We start from the raw sequence: 12,538 nt of genomic DNA on the forward strand, positions 1-12,538 counted from the left end.
GATACACAGTGGAACTATTCAGGAAAAGAACAATGACATTATTAGAGATGTATGCTTAAATGATCCATTCTCATCATGTCCCTGCAAGGTTCATATTGACTTCTTTTTTCAGATGGATGAAAATTGCTAAAGCGAGGGAATCAATACATTTATTTATAACCTGAGATAACATTATCTGAAAATAGGATAAACAGTGTGAGTCCATGTCTTATGTGTGGCTAGTCTTCCCTTTAAATGCTGATTTAATTTCAATCAACCAAAATGTGTTTGACTACTGTACTACTGTTTACCCAGTGTGGTTGTTTTGATCCAGTGTTAGATACAAAAAGCTTAAGTTCTGCCACAAAACAGTCACAAATGTATTTTTAGTTGTGCTCTATTACAAGTAAGAGTTCTGCATTAAACATCGTAGTGTAGTAAAAGTACATACGTATCAGCATTAATTGCATTGCAGCGCATTACAGACAAATGGAATTAATGATTTCTTTCATTATATATTTATCTGCTGGTCATTTTCTTGACCAGTCAATTTATTGTGTGGTTTGTAAAATATTAGACAATTGTGCCAAATGCCAATCACAATTACCCAGGGCACAAAGTGACATTTTGAAATATCTTCTTGTGGCTGACAAACAGTCCAGACTTCAAAATATTTAAGTTTACTGTAATTTTATACACAGAAAGGCAGCAAACTGCCTCATTTAGGAAGCTGAAATCATGAAATATTTGGCATTTTGCATGAAAATGTATTTCAATAATTCGTCAATTATCAAAAGTTTACTGTTTTGTTAACTGATTTATCAATGAATCACAAAATCGGTTATTTTAATTTGTTGTTGAGAAGTTTAACTTTATGACAATGTACCATACTTTAAATGTTCTTCATTTGTTTTGAATGTAAAATTTTAACTTATACAGCCAATAGTAATTATAGCTGTCAGATAGATGTAGTGGAGTAAAAAGTACATTATGTCCCTCTGAAATGTAATGGTGTACAATTATTATAAAATGAGAATACTTAAGAACAGATATTCCTGATTTGGACTTAAGTACAGAACTTGAATAGATGTACATAGTTCATTTCCACCACTGTGCATATTATATACAAAACTGCAAAGAATATAGTACATAGTTTAACAACGAGAAACAAAAAGTGACATATAAGGTTAGAAAGAGCTTTAAAGTAAATACAGTTCCAAACAATATTTTAGTAAAGTGGAGCATGATAACCTTATTTAAATCTGTCTTTTAAAAAATACAGGTATAAACTTAATTCCGCAAATGTGAAAAAATGGAAAGGATGGAAAAAAAATGATGAGTGGACACAAAGTGAGATCTCCAATTAGTGGCAGTTCCCATAAACTCTGTATCATTTCCTCACTGAACAGCTTGAGCATAATCACTGTGATGAACTGTGACTGATGTCAGTAAATCTGACTTTAATTGGGACCAAGACGATTAAATCCAGGCAGCTCTGCGACCAATCCCCGGGATGAAGGCTACCGCGCTGAGACATAATGTTTTAACTAGGCTGCTGGTTTGAGCAGTTGAACGCAAAGTTCTGTTTTAACCACACAGTTGGGATGTCTGTAAAGAGGGGAGTGATACTGTCATTTTAATCCAGCATGTTTGTTAATAATCTTTGCTAATCTTCTTTACCCACAGCAGCAGAACTAATCTGCCTTCACAATGTTTGCACTCGGAGGGGAAGGCAACGTCATGAGAATACCCAAGACTTAAGAGTTTATTCATCAGGCCTGTGGACGGAGCTATTAATGACACATCGCTGGTTTAAAATAAACATTGATAGCCAGTGCAGCTAACATGGACACACGGGGCATGTCGACAGAGGTGCAATTACCATGTCAGTCTATCCAAGGAGCTCTCAAGGACTCAATCACACCATCCAGAGACTAGAGACACCATGTCCTGCAGTGCGCCCTAACTGATGGACGCCCCTGATGAAACACAAGATTTACTGAGATGATTTGGTGAAAACAAGGCACAGAGTACCCAACTCTCAAAATCAATCATCTTTGCAAACAGCTACCGTAACATCGATCATGGTCACCTTGATATTTATGTGCCTTAAAATCATCTGTATTTCTCAGGTATCTTTGAAAAATAGATTTCTCTAGCACAGGCGGTAAACATCTGAATGTGTGTAGCGAGAAACAGAGGAAGTCTCGATTTTGTTTCAAGGTCTCCAATCCCTGTAAGAAAGCCTGAATCAGATAAAGGGTTTCTGTTCTTCAAAACACCCAGATAGCTGATTATACTTGTTAATGTTCATCTTGAAAGAACGTCTGCAAACAGAGGCTTTGTTCTACAGTGGTGGTTACTAACTGAGTAAATATACTCAAGGTACTGTTCCCAGGTACAATTTTGAGGTACACGGTATCTAATTCACTGCTAATTCATACTACTACTCTATTCAATTTCCAGATTTTTTGTCATAAGCTTATGAAATACAATCCATTATTAAAGACTAAACTAGAGCAAATCCTCACATTGGAAAAGATGAAAAATGTTCTATAAATGAATTGGTAGATTAATCAAGCCCAACATTAAATTGCCCAACAATATATTTTATTACTTTTTAATATATATATACTTATCTACCTACGAGAAACTGGACGAGGAGCAGAGGCAGAGTGAGGCGGTGGAGACAAAGACTTGTGGGGAGTCACCTCAACGAGCTGCAATAATAAAATGCTGCTTACATGTTAATGGTTCTATAATAATAATCAATGATATAATATTATAACATTCTGAAAGTGGCCATGTCGGCATTGTGAATTATTTTGCTTTTGATACTACTTGATAAACTTTTAATGAAGGATTTTAATTTAGCTCTGTTTTTGGTCTCTAGCAACTAATGAGGGATTATATGTCTCTTCAGCTGCTAAATGTTTCCCTATATCCACCTGCTTCTTCCTAAACCTGTGTCTGTCTGTTCTGCTTCTTATAGGTACAGCATGTAACATTTCATTGTTTCAATTTGCACAACATGTAATATAACTTCAATAAGCATGTTTTCTTAGTATATAATCACATGAAAATAAGAATCATTGTGTTTTTGTTGCATTAGAATGAGCCGTTCTTAGAGGAACAGTGCGTAGGATTTAGGGGGATTTGTTGGCACGAGGGAGAAGTTTAAGCTTTTCATTTTTCAGAAGTAGGTTCAACGCTGAGTGACCTAATTTTCACTTGATGCATTTGTATTATAAAATATAGATTATAACTTGAAGTAAAGGATCTGCACACTTCTTACGACACTGGTGCATTGTACTGAGAATCTATATGAAGTTCAAAACATGCCCGAACCATAATTGAAAAGTGAATCTCAATAATCTTTGAATAAATAGCATTTTTTAATGTTTGTGTCTTAACCAGACCAAGACAGCTTGATATTAAAGACACTCTGAGCGGCAAACTGTGCCGTTACTGCTGCTGGACATCAGGCATCCTTGTGGAATACAAATTGGACCAAAAACACCCTTATGAAAACGGCCATTTTTTGAACTCAAACAAAAGAGGAATTTAGACCCCTAAACTACTCAATCATGACTAATGCTTGTAAAAGAAATTGAGTCGCAAAGCAAAAGGACTTAATGAGATTATGTTACCCATAATTAACAATCTGTAAACCACATTTCCCAAAACCGAGAACACTACGGCTCCTTTGTCCGCCGTTGAGCCTAAGAATGTGTGAATTATCATCCGAACACACATTTACCCCATTTTTCAGAGTTGACAATGCAGAACCCCTGACCAATATCCTTAATCTGCCACTCAAAATACATTTAGCCTTTGTGAGAACAAATGTGCACTGCAGAAACACTGGTTGTGGAGACTCTCTGCTGCTTATTAGAGCCATTCTTCCTCTTTATCTGGTGAACACAGACAACCACTAAAGCTTACATGTCTGGGGATGCTGGTGCTGTTGTATGCATATTACAGAGAGAATATGAGGATTGTCCTGTGTATTATAATCTATCCTTTGAATACCACACTGAATTGCTTTGCAACATTCTATACAATTTTGATTGAAGAGCTAAAAGAGTGGATGACGTAAAACTAGCCGCAGGCACTGTACTATTTACACATCGTGCACACATGCAGTCTCTAATGCAATCTGTGGCATGTGGATGATAAAAAAGTAAGTGGCTTGTGTTATCTGTTATCTGTGTCTATCAGGGCAGCACACTTGAGTCACCAATTCGACCTGCGTTAACATTGCAAGATTTCGTTTAATTCCCCAGGCTTGATTTGGAAAACAGTATTGAATCTAAGATTGTTCCCAGTCCTCACATGCAGACGCCTGAGATAGGCATTCAGCGTCATGTCCTCGGGGATTGACACCCAGGCCTCGGCTGAGACTGAGAGCATGGCAGAGAGACTAGGCACAGAAAAGGGAGAGGAGCAGAAATAATTATAACAGCAACTGAGGCGTATCGGCTTGTCCTAGCCTCGAAATGAAAAGCAGGGTGAAACGTGATGGCACAAATCAACCGCAAGCCTTTATACAGTACCTGATTCACTCAGAAAATTACACATCAGAAACCTTGTAATACTGAGATTCTGTTACCAAATTGTGTCATCTGCACAATTCTTTTTCAGGAGCCGGAATAATTAATAGTATTATCACTCTGAAACTAAATTGTTGATGAGGAAGGAGCAGTGATGACAGCAGCTCTCCCTGGGAATTTGGGAGGCATTAATGAATATAGCTTATTTTGATACCCGGTCATTTTAGTGTCGCTTGTCTGAGCTGAAAAGGTTTGAACACACTGGCATTTGTGACTGCGAATGAGTGCTACGGTGGCTGAAGTGAATCAATGTCATCAGGGGTTCTTTGTGTTTCAAGGACAGTCTCTCCTGAGTCTGAGGCTAAATGACGAGGTTGTTGACTGTCACAGCTGCCTCGCTAAACCCCCCAAAGGTGTGTGATTAAATTCCCATTTTTTTCCTAAAGAGAAGTGAAGCCATTTAGAAAACCTATGAACCATATGGACAAGCCAATAAAGTGTCTTTAAAGCTGAGCCTATAGGTTCTCTAAGAAGGAAATGACAATAGAAACGGGATGCATTTGTGTGCAGCACATACTGTGGATGAACACAAAGGTGGGTTTTTTTCAGATTTCGTGTGGTGCAAAAGGATTTGTCAATAGCTGCACAGGTGGAAAGTTATTTAAAACTAATGTTCTTCTTTGTACGTTTGAAAAGAATTCTTTAGTCATTTTGAAAATCCGTTTCAAGGACTAGTGAAATTAAACTACTAAAGTGAAACCACTCTTACAGGATAAACCTTTTGATGTCGTTATCACGAACAGATCCAATGGAAACATGTAAGTACTAAGGCTTCCCTGTCCTTCCCCAGTTAATTATTTACAGTTTGATATAATAGTTTCCGTTAACAAGGCAGACTTGATGTAAGGTGAAGGGCATAGTTTACAGAAAATCTGTCAGTCAAAGTTTTCTTAAGCTGCAGCTGTGTTTTAGGACAGTTACATTGAACTTCACTATCTTGCTTTGTCGATGAGTTATTTTTAAAAATCCACATTACTGTGCTGGATTAATGAAACATATTCTTTCTGTCTTAATGAGGCTTTATGTTTTGGTGACTGGATAAATAAAGCCTAGAGGTGAACATTAAATAAATAACAAAATCTAAATTATTTGAAGAATTGCTCTTATTAAGACTTAAAGTAAAAGGCTAGTGTTATTAATTTCTTATCGTTGTTGCCTTCCAAAATCACAGTTAGAAAATAAACTGAAATTACTAATGGGACATTGTAATGGTTAAGGTTTAGACACACATACAGTACCTCTTGGTTAAGGTTTTGTGAAAGTTTATGGTTTGGGCTCAAATAACTACTTTTGTATAGGTAAGGGTAATAAACAATTGAATAAGGTTGTGGAATAATCAAATGATGGGAGAGCTTTTAAAACAAAGCTGACTGCTGGTTGGAAACAGGAAAGCACTCTCTACTGTTCAATATGTTGTTGACCCATCCATCATCTCCATTCTCCTCCCTAAGCGGACTTTGTCACACTATAATACACCATAATATCATCAACTGACTTCCTCCTTTGCTCCCACCATAATAACTACCGCTGCTAGAGGGTTTTGTCACTTGAATATATGTGTGTATATATATATATATAAATATACACATTATTTGGAAGACAGTCTCAATTTAGAGGATAAGGCTGGTTTTATATGCTTTGCTTATTGTCCAATAGAAATTAAGTCATGAGCAAGGGAGGAAAAAGTGTGCCAAATTGTTCTAGACAAACAAACAAAAATTGTTAGGCTTTAACATTTCCTATCTAGTTAATGTTGGTTTCTTTCACCAAGACAGCCATTGTTCCCTAACCTTAATCAAGTCATTTTAACATTTTCCCCCACCAACCAAGCTGTTTCTTTACGGATACCTAACCAAACATGAACCAATACAGAAGTCGACTTGAGAAAATGGCTTGAAACATTTTAACCCTAATATATTTTTACTGTAAGCTCCAGTGTAATGTATCCGTCCAGTAATGCTTCAATGACACGCCCCAAATCAAAGTAATTTTAATTTCTAACTAAAACTAAAAACAGCAAAACAAAGATTTTCAATACAGTTTGTCATGAAAGCAGTACCCATTACACATACGCTTGCTCTGCCTCAGAAATCTCTTTCTGTGTCAGCTTGATGATATTTTAGAAAAACTAAAATGTTGCTGGTTTAGTTTTGGAAACTGATACACGTTAATGTATTTTTTAACATATTATTAAACGCAGTCCTCATGGCTGCAGTTCAGATGTTAAGCTATCTGAGGTCTATTGGACCCTGTAGCTGATAACAAAATGTCAAAATCTCACAGTTTATGTGGATGCATCAAAGGCTTAAGCGTTACTGAATATTTTCATGACACTGGATCTTCTTTACCAGGAAAAAGGGACTTATTTTGTAACTGAACTGCAGACAGTGGTAGCTCAAATGCAGCAGTTTGGGTTTCTCAACCATCTGTTAACAGTAATGATTGGAGATTATTGCTGCTTTAGTTGCCTCTTTCGGATGCTTTGGTTCATTTATATAACCTATATGTATACTTTCCAAAACATTTCAACAGTTGTATTGTTTGTTTGTTTATCCCTAAAATCAATCTGATCATTCCTGTTCCTGGAAGGCAACACAAATCAATGATCAACCTTTTATTCAGTAGTTAGTTCTGCAATACATGTATAGGCTCTATTGAAGCCTAAAGTAAAAATTTGCATTCACTTCCTTTATTTCTCTCATGTGGAAAATTACACCTCAAAGAATTATTCCACATGATTTTCAGATATTTTAGAAAGCAGTTGCAGCCGTATCTATCTTTTTAATGAAGAGGAGTTAAGAGCTAATGCAACAGAATGACAAACCACATAACTCACAAACTGACTCCTGTGCAGCCAATCAGCTTTAATGTATTGTAATGTATTCATAAGGTCGTTCAGTGGTGATGGATGGGCTGAGCTTCAGAAAGTGGGACGCTAATAAACAAATTTGTTAAATCTTTATGCTCCTTTACTGTTGCAGCTCCAGATGCACAGCCACATGAACAGCTTTAAATCAGACATCATTTTGCTGATCAAATCAAACAAAAAATAAAATAAAATATCCAACATGGTGTCTATGATATGTAAAAGCATAAAACATAAATTAAAAACAAGGCCAATGTTATCTTTTCATAATCTGACACATGAGAAAGCATTTTGAAAGATGATAACGACCTCGTTTTGCAGTTGAATGCTTAAATAGAAACAACTGAATAATCAAAATATACACAAAAGACCGAAATTAACCTCATCATCACAAAGTGAAGAGCATGATTGCAAGCGCTGGCTGCATTATACAATACCACGTTTCAAAAAGCGGCCCTCTCAGCTGTCTAAATAGGATGATTGCTGCTGGTCAGAAGGGTCCTTCAGTGAGAGGAGCTTTGTAGGGAAGAGACAGAGAGAAAGAGGTAGCACATGTGGGAGGTGCCAAATAAAACATCACTGATTAACTTGTTTGGTACTGTGCAGTGATTTGGATGTATATGTGTGTGTGTGTGTGTGTGTGTGTGTGTGTGTGTGTGTGTGTGTGTGTGTGTGTGTGTGTGTGTGTGTGTGTGTGTGTGTGTGTGTGTGTGTGTGTGTGTGTGTGTGTGTGTGTGGTTGCACTTGCTGTAGCCTGAGCATACAGCTACATTTTCTGTGCGTCCTAAAGATGGCAGATTTACTGGCAGTTTTGATAAAGGAAAATGAAAGATGTCTGAGCCCGGATGCTCTTTTTTTTATTTATTTTTTTTGCCTTCTCTTTGAACAGCGTTCACGGCCAGGTGAAGGACAGAGTCAAAGGAGAGCATCCTTTGTGCAACAGGCCGATCCTTATTATCTTTTAACAGCATGATGACCTAATTATCTCCCCATGTAACTGCTGCGTATATGGCTAATAGCAACCATTTATCAGGACGTATTAATTGAAGCAGACATCCAAGATTAATCAGTTGTTCTGGCTATTGTCATGCGACGCATTATTTTTGCACAGCCCAGTAATGCACACAAAACCACATCGTAGTCAGCTGTAATCATATATAAATATCTTTTTTCTGTTTGTGTAATTCAAAGAAGTGCTTTAATGACTGTAACTTTTTTCAGTTTTTCTAGACGAGTTCACCTGCATTTAAAAACGAGAGACCACTTGCGTCCTTTGTTTCTGATCCAGAGCTTCTTGTTGTGGATTAGCATGCTCATTACAGCCCATGGCTATTCTGTTTTAAGCCATCATCTATATCTTGTGAACCTTCATGTGAACCCAAGCGTCAAACCATGTAAACTGGTTTGTGACACTGACATTAATTTGCTTATCCAATCATTATTATTATTATTATTTCTTTTTTTGCGCATGACAATTCTGCAAGGGAAACATTATTTTAAATGTGCGTGTTTTAAATAAGTCCTATGTTTAATGTTTCCAGTCATGAATGCAAAAAAATACAAATTTTGCTCATTTGTGCTCACATGCACTAAAAGCACGCGCAGCTGGCCCGGCTTTATTATCAACTCAAGGTGAGGGTCTGATAACAACACAAACACACACACACATACACATAGACATTACTCTTTATCTTTACATAGCAAATAGTAATTTGCTGCTTTATTAATATTCACAGTGTTAAATGCAGCTCCTTTAAGAGGGTTCAGCGTTGTTGATACCTTGCTTGGCATCATCATAACTTCTGTTTAACAGGTGAAGGTCCTCATAAAAATGCGGTGTAAAAATACAGTAGAGGGAACAAAAGAGAGACTCACTCTATACATCTACAGTATACTGTATATGTTGTTTTCTGCTGTTGAGTTATGGGAATAGCACACAATAGATGATAGGACCATAGACTTATCAATAATGCATAAGATAGTAAGAGAAATGACAGGCACTCTGCTGGTAGGCTCTCTCCAGAAGCAAGCCATAAATTTGCAGGGCAATAACAATGACTCTTCTCAGGGAAATAAAGGCCACCCTCTGCTCCCCATAGTCATAAACCTGACTCACTCTTCCATTGGTTGGAAGAAAAATGCTTCCTCTCCCACCACACAGGAGTCATACACAGGAGGTACTTCAACCAGCCAACTTGATATGCAATCATCTCTCTTTACAGAGGAAAGAATACAATTTCAGTTTTTATATTAGCTATTTTCCTATTATGCCTGTGGAGGTGGGGGGAACTAGTGAGCACAGTAATGGTGAAATGAAGTTGAACAGCTCGTGAAAATATTCAAAAAAGGCTTCCAGTAATTATTTCACTTCGACCGTCTTCTAATCCTGTTGTGCAGCCTGCACCTTTTTTTATAACCATGTATTTTAGATACATCATTTGTTCTTCCCGTGCAAGTTAGAGTTCATTTGTCTTTACAAATAAATAAAGTCAGGATGTTTCTCTCATTTTAAGCCACTTCATATTATAGAAATATCCTGAGTTTGAAATATTATGTGTTTGTCAAGAGTAATGTGATTAGATCAATACCACTCTCATACATGTCTGTAAAATATGAAGCAGGAGCCAGGTGACACTTAGCTTAGCTTGGCATAATGACTAGAGGCAGTAATTACAGTAACCTACATGTTTAATGTGTACAAAAAATAGCTGTTTGCCCATTTCCAGTCTTTGTGCTAAACTAAGCTATCCAGCTACTGACCATAGCTTCATACTTACTGTCCAAACATAAGAAGAGTATCAATTTTCTCTTTTAACTGTTGGTGAGAAAGCAAATAAGCATTTCTTTTTCAAAATGTCAAACTGTTAATCAGGAAATCTGTCCCTTTTACAAAAAACATTAAAAATGGCCAATAGCTTCTTTAACTGCAATGCAATCCCTCATTCTACATTTATTTCATTGTCTTTAAGAGGTTAACTGTCCACCTTTAAAGACCAGTTTGCATCCAGGACAACACTTGCTATTAGAAAGCGTAACAATGAGTATTTGATTGGAACTTTTCTTCATCCTTATCCGTCTCTCCAAAATAACTTTTTTAGTTGGGAACTTGGTTGCCTAAAAATTGTCCTCACCGTTTTGGTCCTCCCTGTCCTGCAGACATCTACAACAACTAGCCGCGGCCCCATGGACTCGCAACTTCTGTCATTTAAATGATCTAATCAGCCATTGATGAGGGCTTATGGGAAATGGTTTGTTAAATGCTGGTAAAAAAAAGAACTAGAGTCCAGCCATGATGCCAAATCAGGCCAGGGGCATAAGAAGCCACAACCACACCCCCACTACTATTTTGGCACCCTTGCTCAGTCCACACTCATCTTCACACTCTGCCTTCATTTTGTTCTTAACTACACACATGTAAAGTTTCGTGACTGTATCTTGCATGGTTGTGACACTATTGCAAATAAAAAAATCTGTTTACAGACAGATAGACAGAAATATAAACACCTCTCAAAGTACTCAAAACTGCTTCTGTTGTATTTCCTGCTACAGTAGGTGTCTTCTGAGCCACAGTTTGTCATGAGGACTCACACACAGACTCAAAGGTGTAAAGAATACCAGCCACATGCCATATCGCCACTGGTTAATATTGTTATTATAAAGAGTATTAGATTTTTTTAACCATCCTGAACTAGGTATATAGAGTGAAGCACACAACATACTGTTAGATTATGTAAGGTAAGGCTGGGTTTTTGCATTTTGTTTAGTTATTTGCCTTTTTACAATGTCAGTGTGACATTTCTTGAGTTTGAGTGTATTAATCAAATGAAAGTACTGACTGCTCCTCCTGGAGAAAACGACTATAGGAGGAGCAAATACCGCAGAAAAATAAAAAAGAATTGTCATGGTAGTAATTACTGTTTGGGTGAACCAAGAACACAAGTCAAAACACTGAAGGGAAATAGGGATTTCTCTCAAATTCAATTAAAAAATAACTGTAAATTTAAGGTTGACTTTAAATACAGGCTACTCTTTGAAATCATATTGTCTTCACAGTCATAAAATATAGGTCGTCCTACTCGTCTGTAGCAGAGTTGCTATTTATACATTTCTGACCACTCAACCATCAGATAATAGAGATAACTTTATCACTTATAGAAAAGCTGACCTCTGCCGATGAGGTACCTCCAGCTGTTGAAGTCATATTCAGCCAGCAGTGGCCCAGAACAAATACTCTACTGGAATGGAGAGCGCCGGGTTGGGTGTCCGTAGTCCACCCAAGTGAGCCTCCTTTAGAGTGCAAACAGCAGGTTTCAAACCGTTTGGGCTCCATTTGTTGTGCTGAGTGCTTTCCACAAAAGGTTGCATGAGACACTCTGACCTTGTCAGAAGGGTTATACTGAGATTTCTGCTGAATCCCTTCAAGTCTGCAGAGGAGACCAGCAGAGATTTGACATTCTGGTATCATCCTAAATTATGGCTCTTTAATTTGCTGTAACAGCCACCTGATACCACAAAAATACCACATACCACTGTTCTGTCCCTGTATTATACCTGTTTTCTGTTTATTGGTATTTGGCAGTAGCAGTAAAATAAAAAATAGGATGTATTTATGATCCGGCATAAAAAGACACCACCCCTTTGCACGAATGATCTGGTGTGTGCATTCCTGACGTACAACATACAGCTGTTACAAGAACATGTCTAAACTATTATGTACATGCCATTCAGGTGCTAATGTAAACATCTGGAGGGCAAACGTGGTTTCATCTCATGAGATGAATACAGGCCTTGGAGGAAGACTGGCAAGTTCAATTACATGAACAACCACAATTTCAGGGTTGTCATGTGATGTGATGGAGCCAACATGACTTTAATGTGCCATGTCAACTGTATGAGATGAGGACACTGAAGGCAATGACAATGATTGATTGTATGACTTTAAGGAGAAAATGATTCCCTCCCTTTTCAAAATCCAATGCTATAATCTCCCTGTTTAATGTTTATATCTAATTCTACAGTCGTATAGATACGCAAACGCACATCACACTTGGCATATACAATTTAATCTCAATTATTAACA

Source organism: Anoplopoma fimbria, chromosome 12, assembly GCF_027596085.1.
Source record: "Anoplopoma fimbria isolate UVic2021 breed Golden Eagle Sablefish chromosome 12, Afim_UVic_2022, whole genome shotgun sequence".
Taxonomy (NCBI): Eukaryota; Metazoa; Chordata; class Actinopteri; order Perciformes; family Anoplopomatidae; genus Anoplopoma; species Anoplopoma fimbria.